At 42.4% G+C, this 16,147-nt stretch overlaps 1 protein-coding gene across 3 annotated transcripts in view; it reads right to left on the reverse strand.

The window, feature by feature from the left end:
* Positions 1–16,147, reverse strand: part of ANKRD11 (ankyrin repeat domain containing 11) — a 203,999-nt gene that overhangs the window by 66,335 nt on the left and 121,517 nt on the right. The gene's annotated exons all lie outside the window — the stretch shown is intronic.

Below are 16,147 nucleotides of genomic sequence, written 5' to 3' on the forward strand. Positions count from 1 at the left end.
ATCTGCCTGATTCTCACATGACTATCACATAAAGCAATTTGTGAACTGCAATCTGCCTAAGAAATATGTTTCTTATGCAGAACCATTTCTAGATTGAAGCAAAGATGGTAAACCATAAAAGCAACTTCTAATATTCTCAGCAGAGTTAATATGCAGCCTTCGCTTTCGGGTCGGTATTGCCTTTGTATATAAGTCTGGGTGAGGCACAATTTAGAAGCACAGCAACAAAACTCTGTTGCCCATGCAATGAGTTGCTTAGTTACAGGGTGGAAAAGACAACTGACACCTGCAATATACAATAAGAAGTGTGCATTGTAACAGAGATCTGAAACATGGTATACAGCCATCTTTATCATTCCCTTGGGGTAAATATCATATGAGCAGTCAATTAAGTGCTAGTGTAAAGTTCTTACTCTACTTTAGGGCTATCACACATCTGGATTTTCCTGGACATTACCGGAATTTCAAAGGTGGAATTTATGTCTGGGGGAATTTCCAAAAGGCAGTGCTTTGTCCTGGATTTTATGCATGTCAACTGAAAAATTGCAGGTTCTTTTGGCATTTTTGTAATAAAAAAATAGCTCAACAACTTTAAGGTTTTCCTTTAAAAAACCAAACAATTTTGGGGGTTTCCTTAAAAAAGCTAAACAACTTTTGGGATGTCTTGGTTTTTACTTTTTGAAATATGGCAACCCTACGCTACTTGCCATGAAGCAGCAATGCTAAAATGGTCACTGGAAAAATCTAACTGCCACCTGATAAGATAGAAACTATTTAGCAACATAGCTACATAAACAGCAGGGTTTTATTTCCCTTTTAAATAAATAAAGGAAATGGTCCAGGAACAGGGAAACTCCCCATTTCACTGTCAGTGAGGAACAGGTTTGGTAAAGGGGAGAGACAATGAAAACCAAAAAGTCTCCCCTCCCCTCCCCAAATATGAGTTTTAAAATCTGAGGAAACTGACAAAAACCTGAGGGAAATTGGATGGAAAGGAGTGGCTTTTGCAGTGTCTGGCCCCAATATAAGAGGTCAAAAGCCTAAACAACTTTCTACTCAACACCTTTCATCAGCAGTGGGTACATCATCGAGTCCTACATAAAGTCTTTATTTCCAATCCACCCCAAGGCTTGGGTGGACCCTATATATCATATATCCAAAATGCTTCATGCTCCCTCTTTGGGCAGCAACATGAGAAATTCATCAAACCAAAACGCCACCTTCATGCATAATGTTAGCTTAAGTAGGATATCAAACACAGAAGAGAGCACACATGTAGCTGTACTGAGAAAAAAGGAGAAAAGGGACTTCCGGGTTTAGCGCCATCGGTAATGGTGGAATCCTTCTGACTAGGAGGGATTTGCCTCGGGGGAATCGGGTCTTGCCGCTACGGCGAAAGCGGAGTCCCTCCAAAAATCACAGGCGGGCGAAGCCTGTGAGTGTGGGATTCAGCGGGCACCTTTTGCGCCCCCAAATTCGTGGGGAATCTCATCTATGAGTTCCGGAGCAAGCGGGTGAGTGGCGCGGTGCTGTGAATGACTGCTTCTCCCCCGGAGTAAAGCCGCACAGCCGTTACCGGAGAGCGCTGACTTCTTCTTGTGAAAATTCGACTACAAAAGTAACTACCCGTGAGTAGGGGAAATTTGGAAATACAAAAGAGACTTAATTTGATACCTGAAGCGGGGAAGGTTTAAACAGGAAGTCCACCTCCCGCTTTTGTAAACAGATCAAAGCAAAGAGATAACAAGCTAAAGCCTGGAGAAATTGACTGGAAAGGACTAAATTTCTAACACTAAAATATCGTAACCCCCCCCCCAAGGAAGTAGGGGCAGGAGGGGGAAAGTTGTGGACTGTATATATTTGCAAGAGAGAGGGGGGGAAACTTTAAAATCCACCGCTCTAAACTTGGGAACGGCTGCCAATAGACAAAGATTGCCGTGCTTTGAACTGAGCTTTGATTGTGAACAGGAGACTTGCTGACAGTTAGTTCAGTAAGAGAGATACATCGTGGCCAGCTTCCTCTGCTGTTGCTAAGAAAGAGGGAAAAGTAACTGAAAAGTAACAAAAATTGGAATAGTTTATTTTATTATTTTATTTTTGACTGAGTTGAAAAAGAGTTCTTTCTGGACTATTGCAACTGTTTCCCCCTAGAGGGAGATTTTGATACTGCTAAATTGCTACCAGGGGAATTTTCCACTTGTAAAGACAAACTGCGTAGCTGGGACTGACCTTGGCTTCTCTATTGTTTAAGTGTTATGGCAGATGGGAAAGAAAAAGTAGACTCACAATTCCCAGACAAAACAACAAGGTCTGGGAAGATTTGGGCACGAAGACAATCAGTTGCTGGCCTTCCTACTTCATCAGTGACTGTACCATCACAACCTAAACCTAGTGGAATGTCATCAGAAGATACTCTGGCGGCTGCTTTGGCCAAGGTTAATGAATCTTTGGAGAAACTTAATAAAAGGGCTGAAGAGACAAATAAAAGGGTCGAAGAGACAAAGGTGATAGTTGATGAGAGAAAATCGAAGGTAGATGCAGCAACTACTAAAATTGATCTAAATACAGAAAGTTTAAACAGTTTGGGACAAAAGGTGAACACCAACACAGAATCTATTCAGAAACTGCTGCAGGAATCAACTTTGACCCGACAGACAGCAGAGGAAGCCAAGAAGAAAGCTGATGCCGTGGAATTTAAGACAACCCAATTGGAAACAGAGAAAGTCCCAGATTTGGAGAGGCAAATTAAGGAACAGAAATTGACACTTTCTATGATTGAATTAAAAGAAAAACAGACGGATTTAAGGATTAGAGCAGTACCCGAATTGGAGAAGGGCAGTTTGATAGACTTTTTGACACAGGAATTTGCAGAGTTTTGGAAGTCGGATTTGAAACAAGAAGATTTTAAAACCATGAGGGCCTTCAGACTGGGAAGAGGAGGAAAGAAGATCAAAATAAGAGATTGTCTGATTACTCTCCGATCTAAGGAAGAGAGAGATAAAATTTTGGGATTGCACTTTCAGACTCCTTTGATAATTCTGCAGTCAAGAGTGGAAATCTTTAAAGATATACCGAAACATCTTTTGGATCTTAGGTCCAATTTTGGAGATTTGGTTGCCCTTCTGAGAAGGAACAAAATTATCTTCAGGTGGGAATTCCCTCAAGGTTTATCCTTTAGCTTTAAAGGAAGGAAGATAAAAATAAGATCAGTGGAGGAAAAAGACAAGTTTTTGAGAGACCACGGAGAAGATCTGCAGAAAGAACTTGGAAAAGAGCCAGGAGCTTTGGACAGAAGTTCACCAAAAAGAGGGAAACCGACACCATTGTCAGAATTAAAACAAGTACTGGGGGCTGAAGGAGGAGAAGCAGAGTAACTACATCATGGCATTGCAAGTATTAAGCTGGAATGTGAATGGACTCAACTCCCCGGAAAAGAGACGGAGAGTCTTTCATTTATTAAAAAAAGAACAATTGGACTTGATTTGTTTACAAGAAACACATGTGATAAGGCTACACAGGAAGATTCTAAGTAATAAAAGATTAGGACATGAATTTATCTCATCAGATAAAGTAAAGAAAAGAAAAGAGGAGTAGTACTTTATGCAAAGGAGAGCCTATCACCGAAATTCTTATTTAAAGATGATCAAGGAAGATTTGTTGCAATTGAAATTCAATCACAAGGAGAGAAATTTTTGATATTAGGTATTTATGCACCAAATGAGGGGAAATCGGAATTTTTTAAGAAGCTACACGAGATTCTGATGGACTATTTGGACTATAATATGATTTTGATGGGAGATATGAATGGAGTAGTGTCTACTAATATGGACAAGGCACAGAGACAGGTAGTAACAAAAGATGGTAGACTACCAAAGACATTCTTTGATATGACTGACAATATGGACTTAGTTGATACTTGGAGAACTAAGAACCCCATGGGAAGAGAAGGAACCTTCTATTCTGGGGCTAAAATGACATGGACAAGAATCGACCAAATTTGGGTAACTAGGGGGCTGGCTCCAAAGATTAGAAAAGTGGAAATTTGCCCTAAAACCTGCTCCGACCACAATGCAGTGAAGATGGAAATGAAACTAACACCAATTGGTTCCTTTAGATGGAGGATGAAAAATGATTGACCTACCAGCCTCTATAGCAGGCATGGCCAAACTTGGCCCTCCAGCTGTTTTGGGACTACAGTGCCCATCATCCCTGACCACTAGTCCTGTTAGCTAGGGATGATGGGAGTTGTAGTCCCAAAACAACTGGAGGGCCAAGTTTGGCCATGCCTGCTCTATAGAAAAGGTTCTGACTGGATGACAAACAACACCTTATGGAACCTCCATCCCAGGAATGAGCAGAACCAATTTGAGCAGTGCTGTGCAAATCTGGCAAAGTATCTAAACTGGAATTAAGAGGCAGTAGCTAATACAGTGCCCTCTAAATGTTGCTGCTGGACTGTAACTCACATCATCTCTAACTACTGACCATGCTGGCTGGGGCTGAACAGCTGGAGTCCAGCAACATCTGGAGGGCATCACATTTCCTACTCTTGAAGTAAGATTGCCTTCGTGTATTCAATGTCATGAATATAATAATCAACTGAAGGGGAATGGTGCAGGGTGTGTATTTCATTTTGTATGTTATAATCTGAAAGGCCGGCTGCAGGGTCAATTACCAATCACTTTCAGTGCACTGCTCCTTGCTTAAACGGCTTTTGAGGTCTTCTCTTGCTAAATCAAACAGTGAAAGTATATTGTCTTCTCTTCACTCTATGCCAGTGTTTCCCGACCTTTTTTGGGCAAAGGCACACTTGTTTCATGAAAAAAATCTCGAGGCACACCACCATTAGAAAATGTTTAAAAAATTAACTCTGTGCCTATATTGACTATATATAAAGTATATATAAAGTATATAGATAGATAGATAGATAGATAGATATAGATATAGATATAGATATAGATATATATATAGTATATATAAAGACTATATATAAAGTATATATAAAGACTACGGATTTGTGTCACTGCCCATTTCCATGAAAGATTTATTCATGCATTTTGCACAATGCCACAATCCCACATGCAACTTTTAAAAAGGATGGGAAACACTGGGCTATGCAGCTGAGGGTGCACCGCTTATTGCCAGCAGTGCAAAATAGCTCTGCTTTGCTAATACCTGTTTAGCTGAGTAGGAAGGAGTTACAGTCCAGCAGCGTAGTCCTGTGTTATCCTAGTGCATTGGCCTTTTCAGGAAATTGGAGTCAGCGGGCACAGTTGTGAAAGCAGGGGACAGATTGGAGGTTTCAGCCTTGGGTATCTGGATGCCTGGCCTACCCAAAGATGGAAAGCAAGGGCAGAGGAGCAGACCTGGTTGCTGTCTGACTGTATGCTTAGAGCAGGGCTGGAGAAGGGGCGTGGGGCGGGGCTGACGTTGTCGGTCATCTGGAGGCCTGCCCCAGAGAGACGGAGGCACGCACTCCCCTGGACCACCTTGGCGCGCATGTCGTAACCCGGGTCACCTCAGTCGTGCGAATGCACGCCCAGCCAGGCCTCCCCCGCCGCGCTTCCCATTGCTGGGATTTGCCCGGCTTTCAGTCTCAAGGGAGGGAGGGAGGCTGCTCAAGACGCGAGTCGGAGGGGCAGCCTTCTGGCGGCTACGAGGGAGGATTTCACCCCGCCGCCTCCACGACCAGGCCTTCGCTTCACCCAGGCGCCCCATCCTTCCACCTTTTGCACGTGCCTCCTTCCCGCACGCTTATGCACCCGTTCTTACGTGCAAAAGGCGGCGGCAACTGCAGCTCCTCCTCCTCTAGAGACGAGGCGGGCGCTTGCTGCTGCTGCTGCCACTCGCTGGAAGCTCGCGATGGCTCTCCGTTAGCGAAGGCTTAATGGTTCCTCCCCTCCTCCTCCCCCCCGCTTCCAGGACGAATGGTACAGCCGGAGAAAGAGCGACACTCGAACTCCCGTGAGGAGGAAGAGCCTCCGACTCCCCTTAACACCTTCCGCGCCAGCTGCTTCTCTCCCTCTCTTACAACAGCCTTTCACATTTCAAGCGGTATCTCCTACCACTTTAAAGAGCGGCGACTTACCCCCCCCCAAGGAATCCTGGGAACTGTATTTTGTTAAGGGTGCTGAGAACCGTTAGACTCCCACGGCACACCAGGCAACATCTCGCGGCACACTAGTGTGCCGCGGAACACCGGTTGGGAAACACTGCTCTATGCTACTCAGGCATTCATCTTTAGATAAGCAACCCCCCACCAGTACCTAATATGAAACCAAAGGTAGATAGTTCACCCCAGAGCCCTTTGACGGGAAGTTGCCATTATATCCTACACCTTTTCTTAAATGTCAGGCGCATAATAAATACCCAAAATAACTTGGCCTCAGCTGATGCCAGTTCAGATGCAGGCTACATTGCATATTATCATGTGTATTAAACTCCTTTGGCCACATAGTTAAGGTAACATAAAAAGAAACATGTGGGAAATGGGACCCAGGACATTCAATCCTCTCAGAGGCTCAGTCACTGACAACCACATCCAAATGAGGATTCCAATTCAAAATGAACCATAGGCATTTGCCCATGCACAGAGATCAATTATGATCAGGATTATTTTTAAAAATCTGTTTGCTCTGGATGTCAATGTGGCCATTTGTTACCAGGGTACACACCTATTTTACAGGGAGCTTTGAAACCGAGTTCACTAAGAGAAAGTCAAAAGGATGCCAGATTAATTCCGCACCCCTTCTGTTCATGTAGCTGACTCATTACACTTGGAAAGCTGGCTGCCTCTTCATGTAAACAGAGCACTGGCCTATTTAGCAGCTTGGAGGGAGTATTATATTTGCACAACAATTACCAGCAGTGCCTGCAATCCCCATTTTGTTTTACAGCACATTGTTAAGGAGTTTGAGGTGAGGGGAAAGAGGAGACAACAAATGCTCACTTTGTACAACTGCACTCCAGCTAAAAAATGTGAAGGCCCATGTTATACAAAACCTGGCCCAAATCCCTTCTAACCCCCAACATGGGTAGGCTAGCATTTCTATTATCTACTTTTCAGAATTCTGTTTTCTGTGCTGGACTCTGTCATCAAACAGTTCTGTTTTCTAAACAGCTAACTTAGCTCCTTGAACCAGAGAACTTAATGGCTGTCAGGAAATAAGGAAGCAGGAGACCAAGTTGGTTCAGAAACATTATATAATCCTCCACACTTCTATGAAACAGCAAAAGAAGCTGTTTCATTTTCAAATATTTTTTATATACTGGTTTCAACAAGATCTCTCCAGGGGGGAATGGTACAAAAAGGGTGCATGGGGTAAGGGAAAAGTCTTCCTGAGACATAACAGCACATAAATCAAAGCTGCCTGCTGATTTGTGAAACCTTATTATGGTCAGGCTGATATAGGTAAAGCTGTATATAGGACTAACACCTGAGCTGTCATGTGCAAGCTATTTCTGTTCCTGTTGCCCTTCCCAACCAAGCATTATCATCTTCTCTTAAATATCATTAACACCCCTTCTTTAAAATCAAAGAGGCTAGAAAGCAGCAAGTTTACTTTTTTTAGCTCCCTTTGTTCATCTGATCGCGTGCACCCCACCATCAAAAAGCAATCTCATCTGAATCCCCTCTAGAAAGCACCACAGAGACTTCAGCAGAAGGGCAATCTCAAAAACAACAGATGAATTTTCATGTGCTAGTTCTAACTCTAATTTGCATGGTATTGTATAGGGGTCATTTACAAATGCTTAAATTAACCTAAGGAATTAATTGCCAAAATATTGTGTGGTGGCTAGTCCCATAAGAACTGCAAAACTGTTCTCACATGCCAGTGACATTCCTAGTCATCTTGGCGCTCTCTCTTTTCAAGCAATAGCTCAAATTGGATATTAAATTAGACTGTAATTTAGTGGTAATTACATGACTTGATTAGATTTCAATACTTAGGTAAGTAAACTCACTACAAATATTAAATTCAGAGGAGGTTCAAACACAAGATACTGGGAATGAAGGTCCTGGAAGCATGATTCAAAACCACTGGCCTAGTTATTTTGTTCCATGTAAACTGCCTTTAGTCTAGAGCCTTATAGCGATTCACCCATTTCTCACGTGGGTTTCCTCTATTGCATTGTTTCCCAACCGGTGTTCCGCGGCACACTAGTGTGCCGCGAGACGTTGCCTGGTGTGCCGTGGGAGGGAGGCGGGCGAGTCGGGCGGCGAGAGGCGGGGCGGCGGCGGCGAGGAGAGGCCGCCCAGCGCGGGGCTCTCGCCGTCTGCCTGCCTGGCTGCCTGCGTGGCGCTGACGTCACGGGGCTGTAACGTGCCCCACATAGGCACAGGCGGGGCGGCGAGCGAGCGAGCTCCCACATCCCATCGCCGCTCGCTTCGGCCGGCCTACTGGGCTGTCGCAGGCGGAAGGCCTGCGCATGCGCGAGGTTTTCGCGCCTTCGGGATTCCCTTCAGGCCTTCGTCCTCCCGGGTCCTTGAGAGCGCGGGAAGCGGCAGCGCGAGACCGGTGTTGAGCCTGGTAGGTATTGCGCTTGCCAAGGCAGTCATTTGGGAAATGAAAACTTGCAAAGCAAGCAACCAGTTCAATCTGAAGTACGTGTATGCTTAATATCCTGTATCTGAAACCTGTTCTGCCCCCTCCCCCACACTTGGTGCCATTTTCATCTACACATGCAGCAGAGTAAGTTGACCCAGAATAGTACCAATTCAGATGGCAGATGGGAGAATGACAGTGCTGAATGCTTTCCCATGTAGAACAGTCCCTGCAAATAAAAACCTAGCATATTTGGAAGAGGGATCCTAGCCTAACCATTACCTTCTATGCTGTTACTATTTTTTTATTTTTTTTTACATAAGTAAAAAATGACCTTTCCCCATCTGGCATGGTGGTGTGCCTCAAGATTTTTTTCATGAAACAAGTGTGCCTTTGCCCAAAAAAGGTTGGGAAACACTGCTCTATTGCACATAAATAATATGCTGCCATCTTTGTAATTTGCAAGTAGTAAGGCAAATACCTCAAACACTTGTTTCATTTAATCAGATTCCAGACATTTGCCTAACTTTGGGAACACAGGAAGCTGTCTTACTCTGAGTCACACCATTGGTTCATCTAGCTCAGTATTATCTACACTGACTGGTAGTAGCTCTCCAGGATTTTGGACAAGGGACATTCCCAGCCCTTCTTGAAGATGCCATGTGTTGAACCTGGGACTGTCTGCATACAAGACTATGGCCCCTGCCCTGATTCATTTAAGACATGGATCTAATTATTATCCAGCCAGATGTTAAAACATGATTTGACTTTTAGAGGATGTCTGGTAATTGAGGTTGTCAGCTTCATCTCTATAAATACATGCAGGAAAATATGGTTTCAAAGTAATACTGCTTTTGGAAAAGCACCTGCAAAGAACCAGAATGCCAGGGAGCATACAACATGCTCCTGTGTTTAAATTATAATCAGGAATTAAGATGAAAGATTTGAAATGCAAGTCTCTTTAGATATGATACTACAGCATGATATGTTTCGCTTCACCAGTACTTTATTAGGCATTACAAATATTGGCGAGCATAAAAATCAATATATAAAATTTTAAAATATATACAAATAAACAGCCATGTAAAATATATAATGATGAGGATTTTCATTGTGATTTCTTCCCTCTAAATAGTGCCATTCACCACTCTAAGAGATGCTATTGACAAAAACTAAGCATCATATGTACTATAGCAGCTATTAAAGCCTTCCATCTTAGTGTTTTGAGAGAGCGGGGGGGGGGGGGAGTGCAAACTGTTCACAGGATTTGGCTGCCTCTAAAGCTGCTAATTCACTCTTGGTGTTCTGCTAAAACCAAAGAAAAAGAAAGTGCAATTCAAGTGACTTATGAGCAGAACCATGCATGAGAACTCAAACCCCTATATTCATTTCATTGTTGCAGACTCCTATCACTGTGGGCTTTCTGGATCTGCTTAAGATCCTACAAGCTTAGCTTTTTTAGCAAGATGTTTCCTGGTTTGTATGGGTGGAGGGCAGGCTAGACCAGAAGTCTGCCACTATGATTCAACATGCCTACAAGCCAGGAAAAGACAAGGCTGAGAGGAAACAATAATGCAAAGGTAATTCTGCAAAACACAATAGCATCACTGTCACAGCAGGAGGATGGCCCACATTTAGCACAAATGAGTCACTATTGAGAATGCTGAATTTTAACCTGCATTTTTTTATTCTTGATTTTAAGAAACTGGGAATTCATGTTTTACAGTGAAAGGCATATGAAATAAAGACTTGTTGGCTTTTCCTTCTTTTGGCTCAGCTTTACTACACAGTGCTTAGGAGATTGAAGCCCCAGGAGATTCAGCTTGTCATACTGGCTTATAGGTTTGTTTCAAGTGGAATAAGCAGCTCCTCATACCCATCCCATCTTAGACAAACTGGTTACTGTACTGCAGACATGTGCTTTATAGTACTAAGCAATGAAATACTGTGAACCTTATTGTGATAACAAGAAGAAAGAAAGAATGGCAACACCTTATGGCTTCAATTATTTTTCCTGAGTTTCTCGTTTCCTCCTTGAGAATACACAGATACAAGGAATACAAGGAAGTATAAATTATCAACTAATTTAGCAGGTTACTGATTACAAATATGCTTACTTACCCTTTGGCTCAGTTAACTTTAGGCAAACTAGTAACCTAGGTTTTTACAAACTGTGAGCCAAGCCCTATCTGTAAAGTAATGCCACCCAGCTGATGTGAATGTTGCTTATTCATTCTTGTAACATTCTAAGGTAAAGGGCAAGTAAGTTTGGAAGTAGCACACATTGATATTGCCAGTCCTTTAACAATATTATAAGCTTTCTTTTATTTTTTAAAAAAAGAATTCCAATGGGAGTACAATTTGCTGAGGAGTCTGTTCAGATAGATGAATTTTCATACATTTCTCCCACATGGAAATAATTATTTGGTGGCTGTTTAATATGTGCATACAGAAAACTCAAGTGACAGAAAGTCTGTTGCACAGAAGCCAAGAAATTCACACACAGTACACATTCTCCTGCTGCTCTGTACCTTCATATGGCATGCACTATCCTATTCTGATTCTTTTCTCGTCTAGCATGTGCACCTAGAAAAAACTGCCTCTCGTATTACTTTAGAAGATAAGAAGGATCACATATCGTCTGAAATGTTCTGAAAGGGAGCTTAGAATCTCAATGAGCTTGTTTCATCCCCAAGTATGAGATACAGATCTCTGTAGAGCAGCAGCCTCACAAGAGAAAAAGAACTATCCTCGTAATGTTTAACTAGGCAATGAGACAGCAAAAGAAACGGTTGGTACTGCTGGGTTTTGGCAAGAAACTGCAAATTTCAGAGCATATGTCGTGGAAACACCATTCCACAATTCTATCATCCTTCTTCCTACCAATTTTCCTAAAAAGGCAGCCAGACTAGCATAGCTTATGAGCCCCTCACTGTTGCTGTGAGTTCTCTTTCAAGAGAAAGCCTGAACGTTTGTGTTATAGTACTAATGCAATGACCAAAGCTGGAATTCCAGAACTGAATAAAATATTTTCCCTCCTTCAAATAAAACTTGTTCCTTTTAAGCATGTTAGAAGGATTCCAAGAACTGCTTAAATGCAGCAGTTTTTGTTTGTATGTCAATGGATTTCTTCTGCTACATAAGTTGCTCTCTGGAGAACTGGTTGTGCACTATACCATTTTACTCCCCCACTCCAGCTATTCCTACTTCCATACATTTCCACAGCCCAAGATATTTTGTCTTCACTTATAGCTCTCACCACTATAGAAAAACAACTACACAGTGCATATTCTATGTATCTTCACTTTTATACTGTCACACAAGCCAATAATCTTAGTAGTGTGCCACACATCCTCCCATAATCAAGCTATATAGAACTCTTAAATTTATCCATATGGCCATGGACACAATGGCACATAGAAAAAGGATATTGATTTTCCCCCACCCCACCAAATTTAATAAAAAGGTAAATTCAAATAAAGTATGAATATATGAAACTGCCCAGCCTTTCCCAATCAGGTGCCCTCCAGATGTTGCTGGACTACAACTTCCATAATTCTTTGCCACTGGCAATGTTAGGCAGGTGTGATGGAAGCTGGATTCTAAAACATTGCAACAGCACCAGGTTGAGGATGACTGATCTAGCACCAGAACTGAACTTGGAGTAGTACCCCAAAGTCTCAGGGATCTCCTTTCCTTGCCCTGCTATCCAATAATCCATCTCTGATATCTACCCATCCACGAAAAAAAAGTTTAAGGGAAGCATGCACTATATAACAAAACAGAAAATATGTTAAAAAGCAGGCACACTTCTATATACCGTGGTACCTCAGGTTACATACGCTTCAGGTTACATACGCTTCAGGTTACAGACTCCGCTAACCCAGAAATAGTGCTTCAGGTTAAGAACTTTGCTTCAGGGTGAGAACAGAAATCGTGCTCCGGCAGCGCGGCAGCAGCAGGAGGCCCATTAGCTAAAGTGGTGCTTCAGGTTAAGAACAGTATCAGGTTAAGTACAGACCTCCGGAACGAATTAAGTACTTAACCTGAGGTACCACTGTAAAAATAACAGACTTGCTACAATTTACTATTTTCAAGACAAAGTATCGAGAATGCTCAGTTTTGAAAAATGCCTTTAAAAGAGGAATACAGCTTAACTTTCATTTAAAATATTGTTACCAGAAATCTACCTAGACCTGCTCTAAGGAGAGCATCCAGCACCATCTCTCCTTTTCCAAACCTCTTTCTGGTTGTTTAAAAAAATAATGTCCCCAATTATTTAACTCTGAATTGCAGGCCTCAACTATGTTTCCTCCTTCATGAAATATTTAAACTCTGTATGTATCAATACTGTTAGCCTTCATTTCCCACAACATTGTTATAATCTGTCTCAAGAGACAATGGAAGAGTGTGCCATCAAGGGTAAAAGTCAAGTTACAGTGTCTACTATGTACTGGAGAGAAATGTTTTATTGCAGTTGTGGCAGATGAAGGCATCTGGTTTCACTTTTACAGATGCACCATGGAGCTCCTCCAAGTGGTCATTTCTCCTTTGGTCACTGCTGTGGATACACAACGTGTGTGTGTGTGTGTGTGTGTGTGTGTGTGTGTGTGTGTCTCCAGGCAGCATGGTTGTCTGTAAGGGATTCACACACGGCAGAGTTAATGTTGCCAGTCTTCATAGCACAATGCAGAGTTGGTCTCCCAACAAGCCTGGTACCTGAAGCCAGCTCCCCATCCTTGGGGATCCTGCTATTTTCCATTCTGTAGACATGACAAAGCCAGCATAGACGTCGCTGAGAAGTTCGAACATGCTGGGAATGTGGGCTTGGGAGAGCACATTTTTGTTTGAGACTGTGTCCTGCCATGTGATGCCCAAAATCTTCCTGGCACAGCATATATGGAAGGCATTGAGGTGTCACTCCTGGTGGGTGTAACTTGCCTATGTTTCGAGTAAGGCTTGCTCACAATCTACTTAATATTAGGCTTGGGCAAATGTTCCCTTTATTTGTGGGGTGGCAACCTGTGTCTTGCAGATGTTATTGCAGTACAGTTTCCATCATCCCTGACTACTGAATATGCTGGCTGGGGCTAATAAAAGTTGAAGAATATCAGGAAGGCACAGATGAGCCACCTTGCTTTACAGTAAGCTCATCAGGCAAGTGCCTTTATGTTCACCTTAACTAACATTAGATATTAAGGACCTCTGGCAAATCACTTTTGAACTAACATACCACAACTATCAGGCTCATGGGCATTCCCTGACATGAGTATATGAAACAGTAAGTTTATTTACTGCATTTGTATCCTTTCGTTCCTCCAAAATAATAATTCTGGGGTGGATGGAGTCTGTTTATTTAAATAATTGTTATCCTTTTCTTCAGCTGAAAAGGCTCCCAGAGCAGCTTATGTACAAAATATATTAATTCTGTGTTATTCAAAATATGAAAGCACATTTTCAGGATTCCCCTCTCCTAGAGTCTCTTCAGAAAAAAATCCTAGGATTAAGAACAGCCAAACTGGGGCACAGAGCTTGCTGACTATTAACCTCATGGAGCTTTCACAACCCCCTCACTCTATGAATGTAGGCAACTGTATATGAGGGCTGTACCAACTAAACTAAAAGTTCTGCATTCAAATCATGATGTTAACACATCCACCTACGTGCTTGATGCTGCCTTTGAAAAGAGCTCCTCTTATGATTCCAGTACATTTTCTCTTGTGAGCACTGTTTGCAAATGATAGCAGGCTGCTGCCCCAAAGCTGATTGTGCAAACACAAGCCCTGGAAGCAGCCTGGCCCATTTCAGTTTCCTGGCAACGTGGCTAAAGCCAGCTTCATGGATCTACAAAATGAGCAAACTGATTTCATTATCTGCTTTTGCACATCATGAGGAAGGAGAACAAATACCTGGCACCAAAGTACATTCTGGTAATTATTAACCTGGTGTGAGTAGCAGAAGCAGTAGTAAACAGGTAAACTTTGAAGTCTTGTATTCCACTATGTAGGGGGATGGGTATAGATTTCTACCTTTTAGCCCATTTGCCTGACTTTCTTTTCGAATGAGATTTTTAGCTTGCTTATCTAAAACTGCTGTAGAGCATTTACATGTAGCAGAGGGGACCAATCAATCAAAATAATCTGCAAATTTAAAAAGAATCTTTCAGGGTATTTAAATGTTATTATTTTTACACCCCATCATGTGTGTACTTGTTACTTTCTAAAAAATTATAAAAATGATAACCTCTATTAAAAACTCTACAGTATTTACATGTGAAGCTTTTAACCGATGCATGAGCAAACTCAATAATAATGAACACAAGGCTACATACATTGCAATCTTGCAAATACACATATAAAGACCAAGAAAAATGACCAGGTATCAAATACAAATGTTGGTACAGAAGCAAGCTATTGTCCAACTGGCTTCTTCCCAAAACAATGGAAATAACAACAGTATTTTAGTATTTGTTTGCATCATGTTATTTTTCAACAAAGCAAACTGCCAGCAAGCATGAACTTCACATTACAGAATCAGTAACCACCACAGCAGTTGTTGTGATCAGTCTGTGCCCAAGTAAGATGCTGGTAGTACTTTTTCAGCCTTTTTTCAGCAAAGCCAGCTTTCAAACCAGTAGTTACACTACTTAGAACATTAATACTCCCACACAGGGATGGAAGAAAATGAGGGTCATTAATGTTCACTGCAAAGTGTTCTTATCTGCGTAGTTAGAACTATTACTGTAATAACTTTGAACAAATGCACATGCTGGTGACCAGGAACATACAGGACTAGAAATGGCACCGTGACCCATCACTGTACTTCACTTTTTCTAATTTATGTGGATAATTGCAATCACATATCTACAACCTGCTGAGTGAAATCATTTTATACACAGTGTTACAAAGTGGGACAGGAATGCTAGGAGCCATGTGACTCCTGGGACCTAGGTGCTTGTGTTGTTTTTTGCTGCCCTGCTACCAGACCAAGCAGTCCTGCAGCATACAAAAAAAGTTAAAAAACAAAATGCTGCCAGGAGAATCAGGGGATCTGCAGGGTAGAAAGGCAGCAAAAGATGTGTCTTTTGCTACAGCGCCAAACACCTGATTCTCCTGACAGCACAGCAGCAATAATAATAATAATAATGATGATGATGATGTTCATTTTGCTGCCAGACTAATCAGGGGGTCTGCAAGGTACCATGGCAGCAAAGGAAGTGCTGCTGCTGCTGCTGCTGCTGCTGCTGCTTCCTCCTCTTCTTCTTCTTCTTCTTCTTCTTCTTCTTCTTCTTCTTCTTCTTCTTTTGCTACCGTGTTAAACACCTGATTCACCTGGCAGTTTTGTTTTGTTTTGCTGCCAGGGGAATCGGAAGGTCTGTAAGTTAGCACGGGAGCAAAAGATGTGTTACCCCACTACCCCGCCAGACACCTGATTCACCTGGCAGCGCAGCAGCAAAAAAAAAATGCGTCTTTTGCTGCTGTGCTGCTGGGCAAATCAGGTGTTTGGCGGGGGGAGCACAGCAGCAAAAAGATGAGCTTCTTTTGCTGCCGCTGTGCCTGCAGACCAGCTGACTGCAGCCAGGCAGGTGGACATGCTAGGTG

Source organism: Podarcis bocagei, assembly GCF_964188305.1.
Source record: "Podarcis bocagei genome assembly, chromosome: 7".
Classification (NCBI taxonomy): Eukaryota; Metazoa; Chordata; class Lepidosauria; order Squamata; family Lacertidae; genus Podarcis; species Podarcis bocagei.